The sequence below is a fragment of the Geotrypetes seraphini genome, chromosome 1 (genome assembly GCF_902459505.1).
Source record: "Geotrypetes seraphini chromosome 1, aGeoSer1.1, whole genome shotgun sequence".
Classification (NCBI taxonomy): Eukaryota; Metazoa; Chordata; class Amphibia; order Gymnophiona; family Dermophiidae; genus Geotrypetes; species Geotrypetes seraphini.
In genome coordinates this window covers 25,799,660-25,820,044 of record NC_047084.1, presented here as the reverse complement: position 1 = coordinate 25,820,044, position 20,385 = coordinate 25,799,660, and the positions used below count along the sequence as shown (strand labels likewise).

The following is a 20,385-nucleotide window of genomic DNA, read 5'->3' as shown; positions in this document are numbered from 1 at the left end:
TGAAAATAGGTTTGCCTGCAAAGGGAAATGTTAAAAGATCTAATAGGAAAAAACTAGGACCTTATTAAAATGAGCAAAGGTGGGAGTTGAATCGGGGAGTTTTAGATGGCAAAGCTCAGAAAAGGAACATTAGCGTGTTGAGCTACAAATGCTTTCTTGTGCTTATAGCAGTTTGGATTTGCTTATACCGCTTACTGCCGTTGTATATTATTGTTTCTTCACCATTTCAGAAATGTATACTTTACCACGATAAAAACTAACAACGTATGCCATGTTCCAAATCTTTAGGCATTCCTTTGCTTAAACTTATTTGAGTTCATCCTGATATGATACCTAATGAAGCACAAACAGCTCAGTCAAGCAGCTGTAGCTCTATCGGTTAGGAGCCCAGCCTTTGCTGCTAACATCCAGAGGTTGTGGGTTCAACACCCACCACATCTTTTAATTGTGGCATATTACTTTGGAAGATGCAGATTGATGAGGTCACAATGAGGTCAGTTTTGTGCAACTGAACACCTCCATTTTGCAATGAGGGAAGCTGGAATGTTAAGGTGTGTATCTGTTTATTCTCTTTTTAAGTGCTGATAATGTGTGCTGGTTTTTCTTTGCTTTCAAAAGAGAGCCGATTGCAGTGCTGTTTGTTGAGACAAAAAAGGGGGATGTAAAAGCCATGTGAAAATTATATTATGGTTTGGGCTGAAATGTGGTTTGTTATCCATGCAATATAATGTGTTCCATTGTTATGGTGTCATTATATTTATTAGGACAGAGAAAATATGAAAACTACCTATTGAAATTCACTATTGGAATTATTGATGAAAAAACACAGTGGACATCTGCCTCGCGTGTAACAAAGAGCCGGAATTACGATAGTTGAAACGGCATTGAAATCCAAGTTAGACCAGGGTTTCTTACGTCTACATAATTCACGAGATTTAGACGCACAGGTTCGCCCAGGTAGCGCCTATCCAACGTCCCCACGTGGCACGCCCACGGAACGCCCACGGAACGCCCACGTCCAGAGCTGCAGACGGGACTATGCTTTTGATAGACGTTAGTTCGTTATGTACTACCTAGGGACGTCTATGTGTCGTTCATTACCCAATTAACATTAATTAAGACCCTTAACTCCGTGATTATTCAATTATATCCGACGTCCAAAGCACGCCTAAGTTAAACGCAGTAATAGAGAATTTAGGCCCCATTGTAAAACTAAACAAGTCAGATTAGTACAGATCGATCCTACACAGTCAATCCTAACAGAAAACCATGTCTTTTTGAACACACAGAAAACACCTTTGCCTAGTATGGAATATGTAATCACAAACTAACCCCTCCCCCTTTTAAAAAAACTGTAGTATGGTTTTTAGCCACGGTGGTAACAGCTCAGATGTTCATAGAATTCTGAGCATCAAAGCTGTTACCACCACAGCCAACGCTTAAAAACGCTCTACAGTTTTGTAAATGGGGAGATAAAATAGAAATGTGTAGACAAAGGATAAACTGAAGCACCAAGAAGATGGACTCTGCATACAATGCAACACCACAGAAACAGCGATGCATCTCCCCTAAAGCAAAAATAAATAAATAAATAAATATAATTTTTTTTCTACCTTGTCTTCTCTGGTTTCTGCTTTCCTCATCTTCTTGTCACTCTCTTCCTTTCATCCACTGTCTACCCTTTCTCTGCCCATTTTATATAGCATCTTCTCTCCTTCTATTCCCCTTTCAGAAATTTTATGCCTCCTTCCATTTCTCCCTTCACCCTCATTGATCTGGCATCCATCTTCTTCCCTTCCCTCCTCCAGTGGGCTGGCATTTCTCTCCTCTCCTTCCCTCTCCCACACCCCCATGGTCTGGCATTTCGCTCTGTCCCCTCTCCTCTCCCTTCCCCCTACTTCTATCAGCATCTGCCCCCTTTCTTTCCCTCCAACCCAATTCCATGCAATATCCTTCCCCCTTATGTCTCTTTCCCTTTTCCCTGCACACCAATTCCATCAGCATCTGCCCCCTTTCTCTCCCTCCACCTTTCCATACCACCCTGATGCCCTTTTCTCACCCTTCACCACCCTTCTATATCACCCTGATGCCCTTTTCTCACCCTTCACCACCCTTCCATACCTCCCTGACCCACTTTCTCTCCCTTCACCACCCTTCCATACCACCCTGACCCCCTTTGTCTCCTTCCACCACCCTGCTATGCTCCTTTATCTCTACATCCAAATTAGCAAGGTCCCGTGATGACTGCATAGCCGGCTGGGTCTGGAACTCTCGCACTGCTCTAAACGGCACCTCGGAATGGCTGCCGTACTTATTCCAGAGCAGAGTCAGCAGCCGCGCTGATGTGCAGGAAGGTCCTGTGATGACTGCGTCTACCGCCTCTGCTCTGGAAGAAGTAAGTGACATCAGAGGGAGGTGGGCCAGCAGAAGCAGGGAGTTGCGGCAAGGTCCTGCGATGACTGTGGCTGCCGGTCCACCCCCCTCCGACGTCACTTACCCCTTCCAGAGCAGAGACGGTAGACGCAGTTATCGCGGAAACTTCCTGCACTTCAGCGCGGCTGCTGACTCTGCTCAGAATAAGTACGGCAGCCGTTCTGAGGTGTCGTTTAGAGCAGCGGGAGTTCCGGACCCAGCCGGCTATGCACCCTCTTGGAGCATGCACCAGGAGCAGACCACCCTCCCCCCTTGAATATCAGAGCAACTGTGGCCTGCTCTGATATTCATTGGCACTGTCTAGATACCACTATGTGCCACTGAATATCAGAGAAGGTCCCAGACAACGAGAGTTAACTGGGCTGAAGCCACTGCTGCCCTGTTAAATCCACCTGAATATCAACTGATAAGAGCACTCTTTTCATATTTTATATTTCGTTCTCCCGCCATTAATCATTTAAGTTTAATGGGGAGCTGCTGTAGTGATATTCTGCAGAAGACCCCCGGGTTGGCATTTCATTGGTGAATGTACATTATTAATATAACACAGCGCTGACAAATCTGCTTTTGCTCCTCAAAACGTTTAAGACTATAAGAACTACAATATGTTAGTGCAAAAGAAAAAGAACATCTGGGAATAAAGCCAAAATAGGCTTCAATAAAGCCTAGAAATAAGAAAGTTGATACGTTAATCAAGCCACAAAGTGCTTTAAAGAAGCAAAAGAGGTGTGGATGAACATGTGAAATTAAGAAGGATTTGGGATGTAATCAAGATTTACTCTATGGAGGAATGTAAAGATTCCATCAAATTGTGATTGAGGGAGGGGGAATACATTTATAGCTGCTTACATTAAAGGCAAACATGTACACTTATTTCACTTTGAAAAGTCCTCCAGGAAATGACATGGGAAATATCAATGACATATCCCATATTGTTGCATATCTTTAACAAATGAACACAAGCAGAAAACATTGGCTTGAATGGTTTTTTTCTCATACAGCACTAATAACACACATTCTTTGCAAAGATGGTAGATTCTTTGCCGGTACTGCACGAACCGCCACAAGTGAACATTCTTATTATGGTTTTAGTTCTTAATAATGTTTTAACATGATTTTTTTAGGATTATTTGTATTATCTTGCCTTGATTATTGCAATGTTATCTATCTCAGTATCACAAAAACCTGCCTTTACAGATTGCATCTGATTCAGAATATTGCTGCGAAATTGATTTTTGGGAAACGTAAATTTAACCATGTGATTCTGTTGCTTCAGAGTCTTCATTGGCTCCCGGTTTATTTTAGAGTTCAATTTAAATGTGCTTGTGTTGTGTTTAAAATCCTATATGGTATCTATACCCCTCTTATTCCCTTATCTTGGAATGTATATAGATTTTCTTTTGCAAGAGGCAATCAACAATTTAAATTATCTCTTCCTTCAAAAAAAGGGATTAAAGGAGTCAAGATTTTTAGTCAATGTTTGATTTTTAAGTTTTCTCAACTTTCGAATGATCTTCCGCTTCTTCTAAGGAGTTCTGGTTCACTTCAATTTTTTTGTAAATCTTTAAAAACCACTTTATTCGTTAACCATTTTGAAAATTATTTTTTCTGAAATTCAGTTTTTACATTTTATGATTTTTATCTATTAAGTTAACTATTGTAAACTGAGTAGAGCTTTCTTAGAATGATGGCTCGGTATATAAAGCCAAGCATTAGATTAGATTACATTAAACTATGTATGTAACACTGTGAACTGTTTAATTATAAACGGTATACAAAGTTATAAAATAAATCAATAAAAAACTATTAGGAGAATGTGTACTCTTTGAAAACAGTGCAGGCCTGATTCTGGAAACGGTGCCTGCCACGGTAGGTGCCTGCAAAATGGGTGCCTACTGTATGTCAATCACCAGTAAGGGTGAGCGGCGCCCGGGGCAATGGCGCACCTGTCCTCTTCCCCGCCACCCCCTCCCATCCTGCTGCACACACACCCTTCCTTTTCCCCTTCCTTTTTAACTTCTCCAGCATGAGCAGCATGCCCATGTCGGTGTTGGCTTGTCCTTTGATGTCACTTCCTAGACGCAGGCCCCAGAAATAACATCAGAGAGAGTGCCAATGCCGACGCAGGCAACAACCTCATGACGGGGAAGTAAAAAAGGAAAGGGGCGCGCACACACAGCAAGGAGAGGCTGAGGGGTGCCACACCCTTAGGAAGACCGCTCCCCTTGCACCTACCTTACTATGCCACTGGGTGCGGCATCCACAACTGTGTCTGTTTTTAGTACAGATGTCTTAAAAGTAGTCCAGTGTTTTACAGGCCTACATTTAACCTTTTCCTATCGTGTGTCCCGGATGACGGGACATTCCAAAAGTGTCGTTGCCATCGTATGTCTCATGGCATGGGACATCCAGTACACGACAGGAACACAAAATATTTGAATTTACAGACTTATGACTTATTTACATTATGTTTACAATAGCCGTAAATGATAACGGTGAATAATAGAAAACGTTGCTAAAATAATTATGATTGGAACCAGCGTAACGTAAAATTTATTACGATAGGAAAAGGTTAAAAGGCATCTGTCTCGCACCTACAGAAGCTCCTAGGCATGCCTATGGACGCCTAAGGCCACTTCCAGCATAAGCCACACCTACACCGGCCTTTGTAGGCATCATTCACTGCATTAATTTAAAAATAATATGTGCATCCCGATTGGTCTGTTAGTCGGCCTACAATCAGGACACCGTATTTAGAAACAGGCCCTGCATGCTCTTTGTAAAGTTGGTGCACTATTTCAAAAGAGAGTGTATTCTTAATGACACTGCCCCATTTTTAACACATAGTTCATCTCCAATACACGTTTGCATTAATTAGACATTAACTTTGTACTGAAAGAGGGCTCTAATGTAGAAGTATAGGGTTAGATTCAGAAAATGGCATTGAGAAAAATTACTGCTCAGCCCTGGTATATAAAGGGCTCTCCAGGATAAGTGCAACTCCTGATTGGTGACAATTAACATCAATATTTAATTCTTCGCATACAATTTTTATGTGAATTGGCTCATTAAATCGATTGAGCCTATATTTAGGATATTGTGACCCTATCTCAGTGCTATAGTTCTCAGTTTCTTTTATAATTTTCTTTCTAGAAATTTTCACCAATTTTCTATAATTCTTGGATCCTAATTGTGGACTTGAGCATAAATAGTATATTTGTTTAATTTAAGATTTATATTGCTTTGTATTTGATATCTATCCTATTCTTGCTTTCTGTACAAGTGTAATACTTGAAATTTAAGTTGAAAATAATAAATAAAATAAAAAAAATCGATTGAGTTGTGTGGTTCTCTAGATTACGCCCAAATTTGGGCACATATATATTTGGGTGTTCTTTATAAAATCCAGGGTTTGATTTAATAACTTTATATACTGCTTAATACAAAAAAAAATGTTTTAAAGCAGTTTACAATAAAATGGCAAAATACAATAAATTATAGTCAATCCAACTACAGTATATCACATATTGGAGATATTGGATATTAAATGTGGAAATGATTTCAGTTTAGAATGTGAATCTTCTAGGTTGCTTTTGCCTTGGAATGACTTCCTTTAAGATGAGTGTAAGACCTAATTTTTATATTATGAAAAGTGGATTGACGACAAATACTATGGTGTTGGAATACTTTCAGATTTGTGGATAATTCACCTTTTGATGATCTAATAATTACAAATTATTGATATAGCGGAAAGTCTACTTGTGTACTTCACAAAGGCTAAATAGGTACTTGTGTATCTTTATAAATTAGTCACCTGGAATTAGTCACCCTGTAGTGCACACAAATGGGGAATGCAGCAACCAGGGTTTTGATTTTGCTCCCTCCATTCCCTGCTTATTTCTCCCTTTACCCTTCTCATCTCACTCCCCTCTGCAAAGCAAAGACATAGAAGGCACTTGCCTTTAATTCTTCTGAAGGGTGGAATTTATTACAATGGTAGCAGCACAGTTGCAATGCAAGTTCAAACAACTTCAAAAATATGTCAACGATCTCAACGGTTCAATTTGCTAACAATTAGAACTAACCAGCTGGCAAAGGGGAGGTAACCTTTCCCACATTTGCTTCCTGGTAACTGGTGGCCAGCAACATTGCTAGAGAATGGCCAGCACTAGTTACATAGCTGTACAGGCACTGCTTCTGTTACGTATCTCTTCACCTGGGCGGCCTTTAGAAAGCTTACCTAGTTCCCACCTTTCCCCCACCTTCAACTAACCAAGTCAGGTAGAGTGTTTCTGGTGGTCTCCACTGATCACTCTTGTATTTGCACAATCAGGCCCTCCTGTCCAACCAAATACAGTTTTTATCTCCACCACTTCCATTGGGAGGCCATTCTACACATTTATCACCCTTTCCATGAAAAAGTATTTTCTGAGGTTAATTCTAAGTCTGTCCCCTTTCACATTCAGATATTTTTAGCATCTAATTGTGGGCGCCATTTACTGAATCCAGTACATTGTGTGCAACTTTGAAAGCCATTTTAACACATTCAGACCAGTCTTTACTGGTGGAAAAGCTTCATAACTTTACCCTTTGATGTCCCTTGTGGGCAAACATAATCTAGATCATTTAACCTTTTCCTATCGTAATAAATTTTACGTTACGCTGGTTCCAATCGTAATTATTTTAGCAAAGTTTTGTATTATTCACCGTTATTATTTACGGCTATTGTAAACATAATGTAAATAAGTCATAAGTCTGTAAATTCAAATATTTTGTGTTCCTGGCTCTTTATTAGTCCACTAGTCGTTAAGCCCGTTACATTAACGGGTGCTAGAATTTATGTCTGTCTGTATTTTTCTTTCTGTCTCTTTCCTCCCTCCATTTCCCTGTGTAGCGCTGTCTCTGCTTTCTTCCTCAGTCTGCACTCTCAAGCTGTAACATTACTGCTTAGCTTTTTCTCCCTGCAAGCATCTCTGCTCTCTTTCTCATCCCCAGTCTCTTTGCTATTTTTCTCTTCTTGCAGGGGTCTCTGCTCTCCTTTCTCTATATGTTCCTGATTCCTGCAAACTTCTGTTTTCTCTGTATGCTCTTGATCCTGTGTTTCCCTGTAGGTGTCTTTTCCCTTTTTTTTTTTATTCCTTCTTCATGTATGGTTGATTTATTAAAAGTTTTTTTATTTTTCCTATTTGTTGCATGCCTGTCTCCTTGGCCGCTGTATGTTTCTATTTTTTTGCTTTGTGTGTTTGTTTGTGTTTTTTTGCTGATTGTCTACTTGGTCGCTGTCAGTCTCTCTGTCTCATTGGCTGCTGTATGTCTGTATGTCTTTTTTTCAGTCTAACTCCTTGGCCACTGTATGTCTGGAAGGTTTTTTTCCTGAATTTATCCTTGGGCATTGTATTTTTTATTTTTTTCTGTTTGTCTCCTTGGCTGTTTGTATTTTTTTGCTGTCTCTCTGTCTGTCTACTTGGACGCTGTATGTAAGTATGTCTGTCTCCTTGGCTGCTGTATGTCTGTTTGTCATTTTTTTTTCCTGTGTCTCTCTCTCCTTGTCCTCTGTGTTTTGTTATTTTTTCAATCTGTGTCTTTAGCCCCCTGTCCTTCTGTGACTGTCTGTGTGTCTCTCTCTACTTGTGCACTGTTGTTTGTTTGTTTTTTTCAATCTCTCTTTAGCTCCTGATCCCCTCTCACTGACCCTTGCACGACTGCATGTAATTCCGGTTAGGTTTCCATGGCAACCCTGCTCGCGGGTCTGTGGGTGTAGGGCCGTTTTGTCGGGTCTGGCTGCGCCGGGTTGGGAAGAGTCCTGGCTCCTTTTTTGGTTTGGGCCCGTGCAGAGGGGCTCAACAGCGCACAACCACCTTTCCTTCCCTCCCTCTATCAGGTGCAGTGCAGCTCCACCAATGTTAAAAGCAGCCGCGTCGAAATCGGAGCCCTGCCATTGCCGTAGCACGTTCCCCTCTGCCTTGGTCCCGCCCCTTCTCTGACATATGGGACCGCGGCAGAGGGAACGTGTTACGGTGGTGGCAGGGCTCCAATTTCAAAGCAGCTGCTTTTAACATAGGCGGAGCTGAACTGTACCTGATGGAGGAAGGGAAGGAACGGTGGGGCAAATTTGGTCAATGGCAGGAATTGTTTGGCGGACCAACCACCGTGAAACCATGAGGAAGGCCGCCGCAGCCTCGCAGCTAGGTAGGGGGACAACAATGGCGCTTATGCTCAAGCCCCCGCCGCAGCTCCTCTCTCGATCCTGGTGCGGTTCAAGAGAGGATTTGTGGCGGCGGCTTGAGCATAAGCGCGATTGTTGTCCAAGTTGCCGAGTTTGGTGACGTAAACCCGTGCATGCGCACTAAAAAAAACGCGACGGGATCAGGGAACACGTTTTTTTTAGTGCGCATGCGCGTCCTACCATTTTATTATATTAGATACAGACTGTTTATCCACGATGGCAATGACATTTTTGGAATGTCCCGTCATCCGGGACACACGATAGGAAAAGGTTAATATACACCGATGCACTAATTCAAAAATTTGACATATATTTCAGATTTCCCCATCAAGTGAGAAACCACAAACTGCCAGATTCTCTATATCTCTATACCAAGATCGGCGGCCACCGACCGTGGGTCAATCATGTGACAGCGCCATTTAGAGAATCATGTCTCTGGCAAAGATAGGCACTGGAAATGTAGGCCAGGGTTTTCAAAACCTACATTTCTGGCGCCTACCTTTGATGTGAATCGCATTTCCGGCACCATTTAAAACGGCATTTCCCTCTTAACTTAAGGCGCCGTTTATAGAATTTTCCCCAAAGGGCCTCAATGATCAGGGATTAGTTTTTATTGACAAAACAAGCTGTGTTTCAGTGTGCATCGCCTACATCAGGGGCCAGCCAATTTCCTTTGTGTTTTCTCATTTGACTTGCTTCAGTATACTTGGGCCCTCTCTTTGTCATTTTATATTTCCCAAAAATATTGTTTCTCATCCATATCAGCTATAGCTACTATAACAAACAGCATTAAATTACAGAATATTGAAAAAAAAAAAAAAATACACAAGGCTGGTTTACAAACAGAGCTAATTAGGTTATTACACACCAAAGACTATTCCAGGCTTGGGTTTTGAAAGATAAGAATATAAAAACTGTGTTGTAATTATTGGTTGATAGGATTTCTTGGTTCAGTGATTTCTTTTTCTTATTGAGGAATGGTCAAACAAGATTCTGCCACTGCTCTCTCTCTTTTTTTCCAGCTAGAAAAGAGTCTCTGACAGGCCCTGTGCTCTGCGAATTAATCATGCTCCCTAAACACTGTTGACAGAAGCTTGATTCTCATTAAGCTGCCTGAAAGCAGATCCACTGACAGTCCCCGGGAAGGGAGAAAAGAAGAAAGGTATTTGTTTCGAGACATGGCTCAAAAGACAGCATAGCTAAAAACTGCTAACATAGCCATTCGTTTTTCACAAGGCAACGATAAATAACATGAGATTGCCCCAACAAACAGATTTTAAATACATTCTATTCTGGCAATTGTTACTGCATTCATACATTTAGGGCTCCTTTTACTAAGGTGCGCTAGCGTTTTTAGTGCATACAGGAAATTACTGCATGCTATACCGCGCGCTACGCTTCTAGAACTAAAGCCAGCTCAATGCTGGTGTTAAGGTCTAGCGCGCGTGGCAATGTAGCACGCGCTATTCCACGCGTTAAAGCCCTAACATGGCTTAGTAAAAGAAGCCCTTAATTTAAGGAACTATTTTTTATGTGTTCAAGATATATGTTTCAAAATGCAATCTTTCTGGATTTTCTAGAAAACATCTTCTTTTTTACAAATTAGGCAAGAATTCTTCTGCATACTAATAGGGGATATTTATAAAGCATTTTCTGTGTTGAAAGCATGTTTATACATGGGATAGAACTTTTATAAAATTGCACAGACATAGAGATTCAAGATGCATTATCTCCCCCCCCCCCCCCTTTTGCAAAACCGTGAAAGCATTTCTTAGCATCGGCTGGTGCTCTGAATGCTCTATGCTGCTTCTGATGCTCACAGGGAACAGCAAAAAGCATTCAGCACACTCGCTTTCGCAGTTTTGTAAAAGGGGGAGAAGGCTGTCTGTCAGGCTCCTGGACTTGCCATTGAGGTTTTCCTTCTTTTCTGACTTAACTGTGGACTCTCTCTTTGGTGGATGATTAAATACAAGGATAAAACGTGAATCTTATTAGAGCCTTTGCTGTCTTTTCTAGTTTGGCTGAATGGTCCAAATGGTCTGGATTTGGATGTTTTGATCTTGGACAGTTTTGTGCTTGAAAATGGCAAATAAATTTGGGGAGGAAGTGACATCATCGTGGCTTATGGCAGCCTAGAGAGATAGCTCTGCAGCCCCCGATGCTTATTTGGCTATTTTAAGCACGCCTCAGTGCTCTCGTGACTTGCAAAGTTGCTTCTGCCCCATGGAGACTCTGCCCGGTGTGCTGCGATGGCGAAGGGAAAGAAGCAAAGTGATATCAAAGCCTTCTCTTCGCCACTCCTGAATGGGCCATCCAAGTCTGCTACTACGTGTTGAGACTACAGCAGAGGAGCAGCTGCTCAAAGCCACACTGCCGCGTTTGCAGCAAGAGATGCGTGGCTGGTCCCAGGAGTTAAAGGACGAACTGTCTGCGGTCCAGGTGGATATTTATGGTGCCATTGCAGATCTAAAGCGCGATGTTGATGATATTGGTTGCCAATTGGGGGAGACTGAAACTGTTGTAGAAGCCCATAGTGCTGAGTTAACCCAGTTGAAGGGCCAGATTGCAGCGCTAGAGAACCGAGCTAAAGTTGCCACCTTAAAAATAGAAGATTTAGAGAACAGCTCCCAGCGCTGCAACCTCTGGTTCAGGGGAGTGCCTGATATGGTGTCTGAGTCCAATTGTATGGTGGTGATTGGCCATATTTGCATCAATGCCCTTGAAGCTGCTGGCTCCCCGGTGGAGGTGGGGAAACCTTTGTTTGATCAGGCTCATTGGATTGTGGGGCTGTGTGATGCCAAGTGGCCTGCTTTCACCAGTATGTGGACAGGGAACACATGCTGCACATGGTTTGGCGCAGTGGAGGCACAGTTAAATGGGAGGAAGTGGACATTGATATATATCTGGATGTGACACCTGCGACCTTGGCTCATCATCACACTTATCAGGATTGCACGCTGATCTTTCAAGAGTGGAATATTCGATATTGATGGTTGTACCCTATTGGACTGGCTTTCACTCATGCTGACAAGAACTACTCGGCTGTAATGGTGGCAGATGTTCAGGCTCACCTGGTGGAGGCAGGGATACTTCAGGCCTCGGAGCTGGCTCCTCTCTCTCAGTGGTCCCCTGTTATCAAGGCTGTGTGGATTTTGGGCTGGCAAAAAGTGACCAGGTCTGTGGCAGTCCACCGTCTCTTGGATACAGAGATGGTTCCTCAGTAATCTTTGGGGCCTTTGAGTGATTGGTGTATTCTATCGGTTGTTAATGGGGTAGCACTGTTGATTTCTTGTGGGTGGTGGTGGAGGGCGGCTTTTTCTTTGCCTGCATGGGGGTTCTATTTAGGGCTGTTTCTTTACACTTCCTGTAACCATGGCTTCTGGGTGCTTCGGTGGCTGGGCCATGTGGGGTGCATGTGGGATGGCGGGAGGAGGGGTTTGGAGCTGGTTGGGTGGAGAGGGGCTAAGTGTTTTTGAGTGTGAGTCTGGGAGTGTGCATGTGGGCTGTATTGTATGCAGGGACAAGTGTGTGTGTCTGGTGGGTTTCTTGAGGCTGGCTGGAGGGTAGGGATTGTTTGAATAGGCAGTCTTATCCTGGGTGATTATGGTTAATCACACTTTGTAATCTTATAATGTTCGTGGCTTGAACACTCCGCAAAAGCAGCATTTATTATTTAAGGAATTGAGTCACTTGAAAGTAGCGTTGGGGTTCATTCATGAAACTCACTTCCAATCCCGATATGACAAATTGCTCTTCCACAAATCCTGATATGACAAGTTGCTCTCTCATGGTTTTCTTTCCGTTAATAGGGTTCACAAAAAGACACAGGGGGTGGGCATTCTCATTCATAAAAATGTCCAATTTGCCTTGAGAGAGGTGATTCAGGATGCAGAGCTGGATGGGCAGTTGTACAGTTTGTTGAACGTTTATGCACCCTAATGCTGGTCAAGCGGCCTTTTTTATGCTTTTGGATCGCTTGTTGTTGGACTATGCGGAGGGTACGGTTTTGATTGGGGGGGATTTCAGTTTTACCTGCTATCCCCAGGAGGATAATTTTAATTCTGCGATTCGCTGTGCTAAAGGTAATCGGTGGACTTTTCTTTGCCGGCAAGTTTTGATGAATGTCTGGCGCTATCTTCATCCTGGGGAACAAAACTATACTTTTTATTTGGCCTTGCATAACTCTTATACCAGAATTGATATGTGGTTGACGCCTCGAGTTTCTTTGCTGCGGATTTTTGGATCTATCATTGAACCATGAGTATGGTCTGATCATGCTCCTCTTTCTTTGGTGTTGAATGTGGGTCAGGACAGGGGTGGCTACAGTATGTAGCAGCTGAACGATTTCCTACTACATGATTCTAATACCTTGATTCTGTTGGAGGCTGATGTTAAAGATTTCTTTGCTTTGAATGATACAGGAGAGATCTGTTCGAGTGTACTTTGGGGAAGCTTTAAATCAACCCTGCAGGGTTGTTGCATCTCCAGAGGTGCCTACCGTAACAAGTGTCAAGTCGCCCATCAGTTGGATTTATTGTCCCGTTTCCGGCGGCTGGAGAAATGAAACCCTACAGTAGAAGGAGGCGAAGTCTTGGCTGCATGTAGACAGGAATTGCAAGAGCTTGATTTAGAGGGTATGGCATAGACCCTTCAGAGGCAGAGACAAAAGTTCTTTGAATGGGGGGACGGGAATGGCCATTTGTTGGCATCACAGCTCTGACAGGGGCGGGACAGCTCCACTCGGGGAAAGCTGCTATTCATCGGGCCTTTTTGACATTCTACCGGGCTTTGTATACTCCTAAGGTAGCGGCCTCAGAGATGGAGATTGAGACATTTCTCTCTGGGGGTTGTCTGCCCCGACTGGCAGAAATTGATGCAGATTGGATCTCTTCTCTCATCCAGCCTGAGGAGGATTTGGAGGCTATTAGACATCTGTCTGCCAGTAAAGCTCCCGGCATTGATGGTTTTACACCTTTATTTTATAAAAAATGGAGCCTTATATTGTGGATCCACTCACACGTCTGTTTAATTATTTTTTGGAGGAGGAGAATTTACCATATTCTTTTTGTCAAGCAGTGGTTTCACTTCTCCTTAAACCTGGAAAGGATCCCACCATTTGTGGTTCCTATAGACCCATATTTTTGCTGGGGGTAGATTATAAGCTGTTTGCTCGCATTATGGCAGTCTATTTGCAACATTTTATGTCTGCCCTGATCCATGGTGATCAGTGTGGATTCATCTCCGGGAGGCATCCTGGTGACAATATTCACAAAGTGCTGGACCTTGTTTGGGTGACCCGTTAGTTTTCTATTCCCTCAGTTCTGCTCTCAGTTGACATCGAGAAAGCCTTTGATAGGTTTTTCTGGCCTTTTATGCAGGCCATTTTTCGGCGGGTGGGGATTTCGAGAAATTTTTTGCATTGGGTGTCTCTGTTGTATGCTAACCCTGAGGCCTTTTTACGGGTAAATGGGAGGTGTACGGCCCCTTTTTCAGTGAGGGACCAGACAGGGATATCCATTATTGTCCCAAATTTTTGCTTTGGTAATAAGCAGTTGGCTGCAGCTATTCGAGCTGTTAACATCCACGGGATTGAGGTGGACACCCAGAACAAAAGATCTCGCTTTATGCGGATGATATTCTATTTACGCTGGCTTGCCCTCTTCAGTTTTTGATGGAAGTGCTTCAGGTGCTGGAGCAGTATGGTATTGTAGCTGGATTCAAAATGAATGTTACTAAGTCTGATGACTCCTAATCTGGCTTACGAGGGACTTTTCCGTTTCGCTGAGCTGCCAAGTCGATCCAGTGCCAGGGGGTTCATATTTCTCGGAATTTGGATGATCTTTTTCATCTCAATTATCTGCCTTTATTGTGGACTGTTTTGCTGATCTTGATCGCTTGGAGGGCTTACAATTATCTTGGATGGGCCAGATTAATGCTCTGCGCATGAATGTATTGCCGTTTTTTTTGTATCTGTTTTCTTGCTTGCCTCTCTCAGTTGCTAAGCATTTCCTGATTAGACTTCAAAGGAGGGCTTTTGCATATATCTGGACCCACAAACCGCCTAGAGTGCAGAGAGAGCATATCTACTGAGATAGGTTCCATGGGAGTTCCCAACTTCCTTAATTATTATTATGCTGCCCAACTGCAAGTCTTATTCCATTGGGCTTTTCTGTCCCGGCGCAGGGTTTCACTATAACAAGACCTTTAAACTACCTTCCTCTTATGGCATTGCCGTGGCTCCCACTAGAGACTATTCAGGAGGTACAGAGGGGGGAGGGCCATATGGGATGGCTGAAAAGGTTCAGATCCCAATACTGCCTCACACACATACTCTGTCGTCTCTGGTACTGATGCATCGGGGGAGGGGGGGCATCTCATTGGAAATAAAAGAACACACATGCAGTTGTATGGCCAAAGAAATGTCCCGTTTATTCAGAGTATTGCATACATATTTATAGCATTTCACATGGGTCAGTTTTATAGCATATTACTGTAGAAAAGACCATATTTGGTAACAGGATACATAAAAGCAACTAGAAAGAGGTAGCAAACATAAAGGGGGGGGAATAGTGGGAAGTTTCCATTATAGCATATAATACTGTCTTGTCTAAGGTCTAGCAATGTTTCTTTTTTAACAAATGTTTCTTATCAAAACAAATCAACTACAGAACAAAATGAGGACACAGCTCAGAACACAAAAAGAAAAGACCTTGTGGTTTCTTGGCAAAATGAAAACTGTTTCAGCAGTTACTTTTACACAAGCAAGAATAGAAAAACTTACAAGAATATATGTGCCCCTTCAATGGCATGCACCTTGCAGACTTATTAGGCAGACACATTAGGCAGGCTTGGTTCCCGTGGCAGCGTTACTTATATGCTACTCCTATTAGGTTTGTCCCTGGGTTTTTACCAGCTAGAGCAGAGTTAGGTAATTCCAGTCCTCGAGAGCCAGAGCCACGTCAGGTTTTCAGGATCTCCACCATGAATATGTATGAGATGGATTTGCATGCACTGCCTCCTTGAGATGCAAATCTATCTCATGCATATTTATTGTGGATATCCTGAAAACCTGACCTGGCTCCGACTCTCGAGGACCAGAATTGCCTACCCCTGAGCAAGAGATACTGGGATCATTCAGGAAGTGGAAAAAGGATAAAACCGAGGAAAATTGGAAAGAGCACAGGAAGCATCAAAAAGAATGCCACCGCGTGGTCAGAAAAGCAAAAAAAAGAATATGAAGAGAGACTTGCCAAGGAGGCATGGAATTTCAAGCCATTCTTTCAATATGTGAAAGGAAAACAGACGGTGAGGGAGGAGGTGGGACCCCTGGATGAAGGAGACAGGAAGGGAGTGGTAAAGGAGGAAAAGGAGGTGGCAGACAGATTAAACACGTTCTTCTCATCGGTCTTCACAAAAGAGGACACATCCAATGTGCCGGAACCGGATAAAATCTTCAAGAGGGATCAAGAGGAAAAATTATCGTGCATGGAGGTAAGCCTTGAAGATGTACTCAAACTGACAAATCTCCGGGCTCAGACAAAAACCACCCGAGAATACTGAAAGAGCTCAGAGACGAAACAGCGGGGTTACTACAGCGGATTTGCAACCTATCTTTGAAAACAGGGATAATCCCGGAGGACTGGAGGATAGCGAATGTTACACCTATCTTCAAAAAATGATCCAGAGGAGACCCGGGGAACTACAGACCGGTGAGCTTAACCTCAGTTCCGGGGAAGATGGCCGAATCATTAATCAAGGATAGTATCACTGAGCATATACAAAAAAACAATCTGATGATAACAAGCCAACATGGTTTCTGCAAAGGAAGATCATGCCAAACAAACCCGCTGTACTTCTTTGAAGGGATAAGCGAACAATAGGACAAAGGTGTCCCCATAGACATCATATATCTGGACTTCCAAAAAGCCTTCAACAAGGTACCCCACGAGCGTCTACTAAGGAAACTGTGGAACCACGGGGTGGAAGGGGACGTGCACAGATGGATCAGAAATTGGCTGGCGGACAGGAAACAGAGGGTAGGAGTAAAGGGACACTACTCTGATTGGAAAGGGGTCACGAGTGGCGTCCCGCAGGGGTCAGTGCTGGGACCGCTGCTGTTCAATATATTTATTAATGACTTGGAATCAGGGCCGAAGTGCAAAGTTATAAAATTCACGGACAAAACTCTCCAGTAGGGTTAGAACTGTTGAGGAATGTAAAGAACTACAAAGGGACCTGAACAAACTGAGTGAGTGGGCAAATAAATGGCAGATGAGTTTCAATGTAGAGAAATGTAAAGTCTTGCACATAAGGAAAGGAAACCGATGCACAACTACATGATGGGGGGGATGGTACTGGGGGAAGGCAACCTAGAAAAGGACTTGGGGGTTTTGGTGGATAAATCAATGAAGCCAGTGGCACAATGCGCAGCGGCAGCAAAGAAAGCAAACAGAATGTTGGGCATTATCAAAAAAATGTATCACCACCAGAATGAAGGAAGTTATCCTGCCGCTGTATCGGGCGATGGTGCACCCGCATCAGGAGTACTGCGTTCAATACTGGTTACCGTACCTTAAGAAGGATATGGCGATACTCGAGAGGGTCCAGAGAAGAGCAACAAAAATGATAAAGAGCATGGAACACCTTTCATATACTGAGAGGCTAAAGAAGCTGGGGCTCTTTTCTCTGGAAAAGCGGAGACTTAGAGGGGACATGATAGAAACTTACAAGATCATGAAAGGTAGAGAGGGACAGATTCTTCAGACTGGCGGGGGCAACAAAAACAAGAGGGCACTCAAAAAAATTGAAGGGAAACAGATTCAGAACAAATGCTAGGAAGTTCTTCTTCACTCAGAGGGTGGTGGACACCTGGAATGCGCTTTCAGAGGAGGTAGTTGAGCAGTTTATGATTTGGGGTTTCAAAATGGGATTGGATGAGTTCCTGAAGGAAAAGGGGATTGAGAGGTATAATTAGAGGGATACTATACAGGACAAAATGTGTTAAGTAAGATCACTTACAGGTCATTGACCTGGGGGGCCGCCGTGGGAGCGGACTGCTGGGCATGATGGACCTATGGTCTGACTCGGCAGAGGCGATGATTATGTTCTTATGTTCTTATATTCCAGTGCTGGGAGCAGGGAGGACTCCGTGTGCTGGGTCAGTTGGTACTTAGGGGGCAGTTGTTCCCCTTTGAGGCTTTACGAGATACTTATAATCTCCCAGCGATGGATTTCTTTGCTTATATGCAGCTCCGCGATTTTTTGAGAAAGAAGGTGCTTTCTGAGTGGGAGGGGGCAGATTCAGCCTTTCTTCAAGTGTTTCGAATGGGGTCAGGTGTAGGACTAATCCCTCACTTGTATAAAGCCCTCTTATAGCCTCACCCCCAGGTTAGATCTTATGAACACAAGTGGGAGGAACTTTTGGGCAGGACCCTGGATTTCCATCAGTGGGAGCAGCTTTATGGTGCATTGCCCCAGGTCTCTTTGGCCACACCGCTGTTTAAACAGGGATATATGATGTTATTTCAGTGGTATTACTCACCTGAGAAATTATTCCGCTTATTTGCATCATGGTGATGGCCAATGTTGGCGCACTTGTGGTGAGCTGGAGTCTTTTAGGCATATTTGTGGGATTGTCCCAGGGTTGTAAAGTTTTGGGAGATGGTCCAACAGTTGGTGTCTACTGTTTTACAAACTCATGTATTGTTACAAATGGATATCTTCTTGCTCAACAAACCTGCCCTGGAGCTGGACTGTGAACAGGCCCATTTTGTGGCTTTGGCCACTACGGCGGCCAGGCTTTGTGTGGCCATTTTTTGGAAACAAGCTACCTTGCCTACACAGTCTGATCTTCTGCTCAAGGTAGACCATATTTATTTAATGTCTAAACTGACTGCTTTGAGGAATAACACATGTGGTTCTTTTCATCGCATTTGGCATCCCTATGGGTGTTAGTGAGGCTTTTCATAATTGATTAGGGATGTTGTTTTGTTTTTGTATAGCCATTTTTCCTACTCTTAGGCTACTGACGTTGTTTTCTTGCAATGTGTATCACTCGGTTGGGGAGGTGGGGGGTTGTTGCTTTGTTGAGGGTTGCTCTTTTGATGTTGGCATTCAGCCTGTGTATTATATTTGCTTTATTGAATAAAATTGAAAATATATATATAAAAAAAGAAAATGGCAAATAAAGTTGAATATCCTAAGGTTTGGACCTCTTGTCAGCCAAGATGTTTAAGTAGGTAATTGTCATTTTAAAAATGTAGACATCTTGCGCTGTTGCCAGTTTAAAAAATGGCCATTTGTCCCCCTCCGACTTTGGACATCTTGCGGGAAATGTCCAAAGTTGAACTTAGATGTCATATTGAAAATATCCCTCCATGTTACTATATCTATAAAATAGAAATTAGATTCTTTTTTGCACATTCCACATATGCAAACTTTTATAAAGATATTTATCTTCATACATCTTCCATGGGGTTCTGTGTATTCAGAGAGAGAAGCTCCATCAGGGAAATATTTCTATTCCTCAATACTTGTAGGAATTTCCAATTAATATTATACCTCCTACACAAGTCTAAGCTGTTAGCTGTTTAATGTGGGAATTTCCATATGCTACCCACCTCATTGTTGTATGCCACAAAGCAGGTTAGAAAAAGACACATACAATACAGTCTTTTAATAATCTTTCTTTTCCTATTAAATACTAGAAGAAGGAAGAAAAATGTGGACACCTTAACACATCAGCTGGTAGAGAAGATGAAGCAAGTAGATGTGACACTATTGCATCAAGAAAAATCTTAGAAAAATAAATACATGTGTATAAGTATGCATGCTGATAAATTATAGCTACTGTATATAGTTCATGAGATATAACCTCCAAAACTGAATACAATTCTGTAAATGAAGTCTCCTCCTTTCTGCAGACTATACCCCTCTTTACGCGTCCTATCAACCTTCTGGCATTAGCTACTGCCTTGTCACATCATTGAATGGGTATGTATATGTGTGAGATTAGCAGATGGATGGGTATGCATGGTCTTGTGTTGAATGTGGCCATGACGGAGATTATGATTGTGGAGAATGTGCTAGAGCATTTATGGTCAGATAATTTTTGTGTGAATGGTCTGACTTCCTGTTAAGCAGGAAGTTACTTTATTAGTGTAGCATTGGATGCAAAATTTAAAATGAGTGCACAAGTGATGAAGTGTATGTACTTTGTACTGCATATTTATTTTTTTAGTATTTATATATCACTTATAGCCTAAGGCAGGGATAGGGAATGCCAGTCCTCGAGAGCCGTATTCCAGTCGGGTTTTCAGGATTTCCCCAATGAATATGCATGAGATCTATTTGCATGCACTGCTTTCAATGCATATTCATTGGGGAAATCCTGAAAGCCCGACTGGAATACGGCTCTCGAGGACCGGAATTCCCTACCCCTGGCCTAAGGGCTCCTTTTATGAAGGTGCGCTAGCATTTTTAGCGCACGCTATAGTGCGCGCTAGCTGAAAAACTACCGCCTGCTCAAGAGGAGCGGTAGCGGCTAGCGCACGTGGCATTTTAGCATGCATTAGGGCCCTAATGCGCCTTCGTAAAAGGAGCCCTAAGTGGTTTACATTCAGGTACTGAAGCATTTTTCCCTATCTGTCCTGATGGGCTCATACTCTATCTAATGTACCTGGGGATTAAGTGACTTGTCCAGGGTCACAAGGAGCAGCATGGGATTT

General features: G+C 42.9%; 1 long non-coding RNA gene across 1 annotated transcript in view; it reads left to right on the top strand.

Annotated features, from left to right (window-relative positions):
* The window catches only part of LOC117360946, a 36,649-nt gene extending 17,217 nt beyond the window's left edge, over window positions 1–19,432 (top strand). Inside the window, exons 2-3 of the long non-coding RNA XR_004539559.1 lie at window positions 9,682–9,821; window positions 19,366–19,432. This is a non-coding gene — a long non-coding RNA (uncharacterized LOC117360946). The remainder of the gene's footprint in view (window positions 1–9,681; window positions 9,822–19,365) is intronic.
* The last annotated feature ends 953 nt before the right edge of the window (window positions 19,433–20,385 follow it).